The sequence below is a fragment of the Callithrix jacchus genome, chromosome 10 (genome assembly GCF_049354715.1).
Source record: "Callithrix jacchus isolate 240 chromosome 10, calJac240_pri, whole genome shotgun sequence".
In the NCBI taxonomy this organism is placed as follows: Eukaryota; Metazoa; Chordata; class Mammalia; order Primates; family Cebidae; genus Callithrix; species Callithrix jacchus.
This window is the reverse complement of record NC_133511.1, coordinates 111197211-111206384: the sequence shown is the minus strand read 5'-3', so window position 1 is coordinate 111206384 and position 9174 is coordinate 111197211. Positions and strand designations below refer to the sequence as shown.

At 44.8% G+C, this 9174-nt stretch overlaps 1 long non-coding RNA gene across 1 annotated transcript; it reads right to left on the bottom strand.

Moving 5' to 3' along the window:
• Positions 1–2679: 2679 nt before the first annotated feature.
• On the bottom strand, positions 2680–8630 carry LOC103796299 (uncharacterized). The gene is made up of 3 exons (XR_624027.4): positions 8562–8630; positions 5917–6021; positions 2680–3433 (listed from the first exon to the last, which is right to left on the bottom strand). It is a non-coding gene; the product is annotated as an uncharacterized LOC103796299 (long non-coding RNA).
• Between the last annotated feature and the right edge of the window lie 544 nt (positions 8631–9174).

Below are 9174 nucleotides of genomic sequence, written 5' to 3'. Positions count from 1 at the left end.
CCAGGCTGGTCTTGAACTCCTGACCTCAGGTAATCCGCCTGCCCCTGCCTCCCAAAGTGCTGGGATTACAGGCATGAGCCACCACACCCGGCCAAATCCAAGTACGGTCTATGGATTTTACCAGTACCAACCTCTTTGTTTTGATAGAATACAACTGTTGTAAGATGTTAACATTGGAGGAGATTGGAAATAGGGTGCACAGAACTTCCTTGCACATTTCCTTGCAACTCTTGTAAATCTAAAATTATTTTTTAACTTTAAAAAATTAAAACAATTAAAAAATGTCAAGTCAGCATACATCTTTTTTTTTTTTTTTTTGAGACGGAGTTTCACTCTTGTTGGCTGGAGTGCAATGGCATCATCTCAGCTCACCACAACCTCCCTGCCCTGGTTCAAGTGATTCTCCTGCCTCAGCCTCCCAAGTAGCTGTGATGACAGGTATGTGCCACACTCCCAGCTCATTTTGTATTTTTAGTAGAGACGGGATTTCTCCATGTTGGTCAGGCTGGTCTCGAACCCCCACCCTCAGGTGATCTGCCCGCCTTGGATTCCCAAAGTTCTGGGATTACAGGTGTCAGGCACCGCACCCGGCCAAAAAATGTCAGTGTACTTCTTAAATTACCTAAATCTCTTCAGTTATCACCACTGTGGCATGAACCATGCAGTGGAAGATTGATGTATGGCTGTAAGAGAACTAATCTAGGTTTAAGGAATGAGAGCAGGGCACAACAGTGTACTGGGGAGGGTAATAACAGTAAACACTTACGCAGTGCTTACTGTGTGCCAGGCACTGTTCCAAATCTTTTCCAGACACTCATTCATTTAATTCTTATAACGACTCTGTATGGAAAGTGTTGAGTTCTATGGAAAACAGATATTTAGGCAGAGATTTGCATGCAGGCAGTGGGGATATTCTCAGGAACAAAACCTGTGAAGGGCAAAGGACACCAGATTAAGCAGAGGGAGCTGAATTGTTACGCAGTTACAGCAGACATCTCACGTGTAAAGATCTTCCCACTTTTGCACAGTTCCATAGATTCATCCACCTACCTCTTTCCTAGATCACCTTGTCCCTAATTTTTCAGTGTTTCTCTTTCCAGACCCGTGACCAACAAATCAAGCCAGTAACTCCTGCTCATAATTCTGGATATATTCTTACCTCAGGCCACTTTTCTTTGCCCACAAAGTAGATGACCCAAGTCTTTTTCCACCATAGATGCCACAGAGCCACTTGCACGACAGTTTACGCCTGCTGCAAAGCCCTTTCTTGTCCTGGGCCCCATTCAAAGACAACTTTTCCTGTCACTAAGTAAATGGGTTGGAATAATATTCTCAAGTGTGACACATGCTGTCTCCAGAATCTGAAAAGGTCTATGACATTGTGGAAGGCAGCCTCTAAGATGATCCCCAGTGATCTCTGCTTGTTGACATTCACTCCCTGGGTGTTCTCCCTTCGAGTGACTAGACTTGGTGGCTCCTTTCTTTTTTTTTTTTCTTTTTTGAGAAGGAGTCTTGCTCTGTCACCAGGCTGGAGTGCAGTGGAGGGATCTCTGCTTACCGCAACCTCCACCTCCCAGGTTCAAGTGATTCTTCTGCCTCAGCCTCCTGAGTAGCTGGGACTACAGGCATGCGCCAACATGCGCAGCTAATTTTTGTGGTTTAGTGGAGACGGGGTTTCACCACGATGGCCAGGATGGTCTCAATCTCTTGACCTCATGATCCACCTGCCTTGGCCTTGCAAAGTGCTGAGATTACAGGCATGAGCCACCGTGCCCAGCAGTGGTTCCTTTTTAATGAATAGAAAATGGCAGATGTGATGAAATGGCACTTCCAAGACTAGGGTACAAAAAGACTATAGCTTCCATTTTGGGTCTCTCTCTCTCTTCCTCTCTCTGTCTATCTGTCTCTCATCACTACCTGCTATGTTGCCAGGACACTCAGAACACATGGTGACTTACCAAGGTCTATCAGCAACTGCAGGAAGGAGCTTGGAAGCTCTAAGACCTAAGGCCTGTGGCAGCCTTGAGAGTAAACTTAGAAGCAGATGCTTTCAACCGATACCTTGACTGCAGCCTCATGAGAGTCTCAGGCTCCCATTCTTTCCGATCAGGTCCCTGACCTTGGCATAGAAGATCTGCTGCACTTGAGAATTCAATCTTCTTTGGAGTCTTGTCCCTTTTATAATTTGAGTTCTGGGCCTGATCCTTAATTTTCTCTACTCTCGAGTACAGGACATGAGTCTCTTCATACACTGCCAAAGATATCCCTAAGCACTTGCACTTTGCCTTATATTGGTAATTAATCATTCTGGGTCTTTCACTGTCTTTCTCCAATGAATCTAAGCACCCACCACCCCCAGAAATGGCCATCTCATTCTACAGTCTTTACAAATGCTATTTATCCAGAACCTCTCAAATGCTTGATGTGCTGCAGCCTCTAGAATATTAACAGCTACCTGTGTTCCATGCCAGCTCATCACCAGCGAAAGTGTTAGCAATTGCACCCTACCTGCATGCTGGGGGCCCCCAGGATTTTATCTACTGTTCATAATGGGGTCCTCAGAACCAGTCAGTCAGCTAGCGACACAGCTCCCAAATCCCATTTTTGAGATGGCTGTCTTAGGCCAACTAACTGCTGTTGTAGGTCAGGTTTCCCGGGAAACAGACTCGGAGTCAGAGATTTGCATGTAGGCAGTTTATTGAGTTTTAGGAACAACACCTGTGAGAAGGAAAGGAAACTGGATTGGGTGGAGCGAGAAGTCAGGCTCTGACGCAGTCCCAACAGAGGCTTCAGGAGATTCTGGGGGGAGATCAGAACCTGGGCTGGCCCTTTGGAGTTGTCCAATCAAGGTGAGGAGGCCAGGCCTTCATACACCCCACTGAGTCATCTTTGGATGCAGGCTGCCCCGGTGAGGAGACCTCATCTTGGGCAATACAACTTCCTTCGGTTGAGGGCAATTCCTGTAAGAGACTCAGCTGTGAGCAGTCCACAGCTAACACTCCTTGCAGCCAGGGAATTAAGTAACCTGGTCCTGAAGGAGAGGCTGGGAGGCATAGCAACGCATCTACTCCGGTGGATACTGTTACTCTGCCGCTTTAAGACATAAGCACAACTGAGACACAGAGTAGGTAACTTTCCCAGCCAGGAAGTAACAGAGCGAAAGCTGGTGCTCTGATGCCTCTCGAGGAGGAGGAGGAAAAGGAAGATCCTTCCTCCATTCCTGGGATCATGGCCAAGTCAAGAAACAAGTTAGACAGACTAAGTCTGCTTTTTATATTCTAAGGTCTCCATATTGGTGCCCTTTTCTCTCTTCTTAGAGTTTTCTTCCCAGACCTTAACCTCAAAGGCATGGGGAGAGCGTTTCAGGCTTGGGAGTGGAGATGATGTTGTCCAGGTGGGAGAGGGCGTGACTGGTGTTCAGGTGATGACTAGACTGCAAACAAAAAGTTTTGAAAGACAAGTCGAGGCCGGGCGCGGTGGCTCACGTCTGTAGTCCCAGTGCTTTGGGAGGCTGAGGTGGGCGAATTACAAGGTCAGGAGTTCAAGACCAGCCTGGGCAACATGGTGAAACCCCCGTCTTTACTAAAAATACAAAAAATTAGCTGGGTGTGGTGGCAGGCCCCTGTAATCCCAGCTACTTAGGAGGCTGAGGCAGGAGAATCACTTGAACCCAAGAGGCGGAGGTTGTGTGAGCCGAGACTGTGTCAGTACACTCCAGCCTGGGCAACAAAGCAAGACTCGTCTCAAAAAACAAAAAAAAAGACAAGTCAAGGGAGGCAAAGTGAGATCGGGAGGCTAAGGTTTAACTCTGGGGGTTCTGAATAGTCGAGCTAAGGAATTTGAACACTGCTCTGTGCACAGTGATGAGGGAGTGGAGGGTGCTGAGTAGAAGGAGGTGGGCGAGAATGATGTTGACAGCATTGTTGGAGGAAGATTTCGTGTGTCCTGGAGCCATGGATGAACTGGCGGCAGAGACTGGAGGCTGGGAAGTCTGTTCGGAGGCTGCTGCGACAGTCCGAAAGAAGAAAGGGGAGAGGAAGGAGAGACGGTGAGAACAGCACAGAGAATGCTGGGCTAGCACACGAGGGAAGAATGTCAGGAATCCAAGCATGTTAAAGGCGATCATCTTAGGAGATACCAACAGGACTTCAAGTGTGCCCCACAAAGGATCCTGCAGCAAAGCTCCATAGAGATGAAAGCATTCAAGGGCTTACTATGGAAAAGGCAGCAGAAATTGCTTTCCCCCAGCGGAAGTCCAAGCACCCGCGTGACAACAAATACATGAGTACAGTAGGGCACATGGGTACATGGGTGAGTGTTTGTCAATCTCGGTAAGGATTTTATTTAAGAACACTGATACGGTAATGCTGTGTGCCAGGCACTGTTCTCTATGTGAAGATCAACTCTGACAATCATTTATTGTCACTGCAACTCTGTTAGGTAGGTGCTATGGGGAAGCTGAGGTTCAGAGAGGTTAAGTAATTTGCCCAAGCTTATCCAGTAGTTTAGTCAGTAAACTGTTATAACAAAATACCATGCACACGTATGTTTATTGTGGCACCGTTCACAATAGCAAAGACTTGGAACCAATCAATGCCCATCAGTGATAGACTGGATAAAGAAAATGTGGCACATATACACCATGGAATACTATGCAGCCATAAAAAAAGGATGAGTTCATGTTCTTTGTAGGGATGTGGATGAAGCTGGAAACCATCATTCTCAGCAAACTGACACAAGAACAGAAAACCAAAAACCACATGTTCTCACTCATAAGTAGGAATTGAATAATGAGAACACATGGACACAGGGAGGGGAACATCACATACCAGGGCCTGTCAGGGGTTGAGGGGCTAGGGGAGGGATAGCAGGGAGTGGGGGATTGAGGAGGGATAGCATTAGGAGAAATACCTAATGTAGATGATGAGGTGATGGACGCAGCAAACCACCATGGCATATGTATACCTATGTAACAAACCTGCCCATTCCGCACATGTATTCCAGAATGTAAAGTATAATAAATAAATTTTTTAAAATCACAAAATACTGTAAGGTGGATTGCATATAAACAGACATTGATTTCTCCCAGTTCTGGGGGCTGGAAGTCTGCGATCAGGCTGCTGGCATGGGCAAGGGTTGGCAGGGGCCTCTTCTGGGCTGCAGATTGCCCACTTCTTCTTGTATCCTTTCGTGGTGGAAATCCAGCAAGATAGCCCTCTGGGTTGCTTTCATAAGGTCACCAATCCAATCACGAGGGCTTCACCCTCCTGACCTAATTGTCACCCATAGGCTCCACCTCTTAACACCATCACATCAAGGGCTAGGATTTCAGCACAGGAATTATTTTGGGGATGCACACGCTCATTCCACAACATCCAGTAAGTGGAAGAAGTAGGATTCAAACCCAGACAGTGTCCTTCGACAATGAGTATATGGGTTAGCATATTTCACACTGCTAACCACTGTGTTCTGCCTGAGGACACTCTGTGATGCACTATGATAAAAATGAAAGTGGGAGCCAGTGCAGTGGCTCATGACTGTAGTCTCAGCAGTTTGGCAGGGCCAGGTGGGAGGATCATTTGGGTTCCAGAAGTTCGAGACCAGCCTAGGCAACATAGTGAGATCCCTTCTCTACAAAAATTTAAAAATAAAAAAAATGAGCTGGGCCTGGGGGCCTGTGCCTGTGGTCCCAGCTACTTTGGAAGGCTAAGGTGGGAGGATCACTTGAACCTGGGAGGTGGAGGCTACAGTGAGCAGTGATCGTGCCGCTGCACTCCAACTTGGGTGACAGAGTGACCCCCCAAAAAAAGTGCGAAAAAAGATAATAATCGCCAATTTACTGGTAAGTCCTGTTGGACTTTAAAAATTGTCAAGATTTCTAATTTTTTTTTGAGCCTATTGCTTCCACATTTTTACTTGTGACTTCATCTTACCTTTTCCCTCACATTTTTGATTCATAAACACCTTTTGGGGAGCCACGCCCATCACTCTGTCTCAGGCTTGATCAGGAGTCAGAACAGCCTGAAATAATCCCACACATCCACAATGACCAGCGGTGTCCCATCTTTAGCATTAGTGGGTTGTCAGTTATGCTTTCCTTAGGTGCTTCCTTCTTCATATGGAAAACAACTACAGAACACCTGCCCTGTCCTGGCACTGGGCTGAAGATCAGAAATACAGAGAAGAATAAGGCTGGGCCCCTGCACTTGAAGGGTTTGTAGTCTGAAGGACTCTGGTCACTCCAGGTCCGCAACCCAGAATTCTAAAAGCAATTGGCAATCAGGGAGGCAGAGGAACATTCTATGGCTGTTGGAAGCAGTTGGGGGTGGGGGAAGAGTTGATGGTATGGGTATGAGGAGCGGACTGGGGTAGTTATGTTGTAAGGGGAAAGGTGAAAACTTGTCTTGATACACTTCTCAACCAGACCCTCAAATGCTTATCAAATGTTTATTTTCTCGAAATCTTGGAAAAAGCTCCGGCGGCTGGGGGTGGGGGGGGCTATTTTATTGACATTTTGATATATCCATGAAAGAGTTAGATGGCTTGCTCAATGTGTGTAGAATTCTCGGTCCTCCAATTTCATCAACTACATTTCTATCTTTAAAAAATGCTTCATAGAGAAAGGAGTATATACAACATATATCTAAGTACAAAACATACATAATAAAATGAACATTTGTAAACTGCCCAACTAAATAACATTTCCAATTCTGTTGGCTGCCTGTGAACTGCCTAAGCCCGCCCCCTGCCTACCTCCCAGAAGTAACTGCTGTCCTGAATTTTGCGTTTATCATTTCCCTGCTTTTTAGGATAGTTTTATTACACATATGTGACCCTAAACAATAGAGCATTTAGTTTGGCTTACTTTTTTAGATTTATGAAAATGGTTTCCTTCAGTATAGAGTCGGCTGTGACTTGCTTTTTGCATTTCACGTTGTATTTCTAATATTCTTCCAAATTGCTTGGTGTAGCTGTACTTCATTTTCACAGCTGTTTACCAATTCATCCAATAACCATGATTGGGTCCCTGTAATATTCTATTAAGTAAATATATCCCAATTTATTTACATAGTCTCCGATCGATGAATGTTTAGGTTGTGTGCACACCTGTGTGTGTATGTGTGTGCGTGTTTGCCTTTATCAGTAATGCTACTGGGAACATTCTTGTACATGGATCCTGAAACATATGTGCAAGATTTTCTCAAGAGTACTGGTTTTCCAAGTGGGATTCATGGTCTTTACTGGGTCATAAAATTGATTTGATAGATTCAATCAAGGCTTTAAAAAAAAGAAAGAAAGAGGGCCGGGCGTGGTGGCTCACGCCCGTAATTCCAGCACTTTGGGAGGCCGAGGCGGGTGGATCACAAGGTCAAGAGATCGAGACCATCCTGGTCATCATGGTGAAAACCCGTCTCTTCTAAAAATACAAAAAAATTAGCTGGGCATGGTGGCGCGTGCCTGTAATCCCAGCTATTCAGGAGGCTGAGGCAGGAGAATTGCCTGAACCCAGGAGGCGGAGGTTGCGGTGAGCCGAGATTGCGCCATTGCACTCCAGCCTGGTTAACAAGAGCGAAACTCCGTCTCAAAAAAAAAAAAAAAAAAAAGAAGAAAGAAACAGAGCAGAAACTGAGTTCCTTTCATGTAGAAACTGAGTTCCTTTCTACATATTGCTCCATGAAACTTTGGTTTCAGTTATATTTGTGTATCCTGGGTTGTGATTTGAAGGGACTTTCTTTTTTTCTTTTCTGTTTTTTTCTGAGACAGAGTCTTGCTCTATCACCCGGAGCTGAAGTGCAATGGCGTGATCTCAGCTCACTGCAACCTCCGCCTCCTGGGTTCAAGCAATTCTCCTGCCTCAGCCTTCCAAGTAGCTGGGATTACAGACTTATGCCACCACTCCCAGCTAATGAGATTTTCTTACTACAGTTCATAGAAAAGTTTGAAAGCCCTTGCTCTAGGGTGGTGCTTCTTAAACTCTCTATGCTGAGTTTTGAAATTTTTTCCAATCTGTCACAGACTGATACTTTTGTAAAATACAATAAAAATTAACTACTTGGAAAATGAAATTTTAAGAATTCAAAGACATACAAAATATAAACATGAATTTTTAATTATTATATTCAACAGACATAAATTATAATCCAATAAGTACAGTGTGGCGGTTTTTCACAACAGACAACATATGGAAGCAACCTGAGCATCCACTGATGGATGAATGGATAAACAAAGCGTATATAGAATATATTGTATATATTCTATGTACAACAGAATATCACTCACCCTTGGAAAGGAAGTCAATTCTGACACACGCTACAGTGTGGATGAACCTTGAGGACAGGATACCAAGTGAAATCAACCAGTCACAAAGGGACAAATACTAAATGATTCCACTTATAGGAATACTTAGAGTGGTCAAAATCATAGAGACAGAAAGTAGAATTGGTGGCTGATATGGACCGGGGGGGAGTTGTTGGTATGTGTATTAGTCCGTTCTCATGCTGCTAATAATGACATACCCGAGACTGGGAGATTTGCAAAGAAAAGAGGATTAACTGACTCACAGTTGAGCATGGCTGGGGAGGCCTCAGGAAACTTGCAGTCATGCTGAAGGAGAAGCAAACTCATCCTTCTTCCCATGGCAGCAGCAAGGAGAAGTTCCCAGCGAAGCGGGGGAAAGCCCCTTATAAAACCATCAGATCTCGTGAGAACTCATTCACTATTTTGAGAACAGCATGGAGGTGACTGCCCCCATGATTCAATTACCTCCCACTGGGTCCCTCCCACAACATGTGGGGATTATGGGAATTACAGTTCAAGCTGAGATTTGGGTGGGGACACAGCCAAACCGTGTTAGTGTGTGATTTCAGTTTGGGAAGATAAATGAAGTTCTAGCGATGTATGGTGGTGATGGTTGCATGTCGATGTGAATGTACTTAACGCCACCAAACTGTATGCTTAAAATGGTTAAAATGGTCTATTTTATGTTATGGATATTTCACTATGATTTTAAAAATATCTAAACAAATAAATAGAATGTGTCAGTGTCAAGTTGCTATAAACCTTTTTACATGCTTACTCTAAATTTTTGTATTTCTAACAGATTATTCACATATCAGCACCAGGACCACACAGCATTGCTTCAGGTTGTAAGCCTAGGAATACATCAACTGGTGT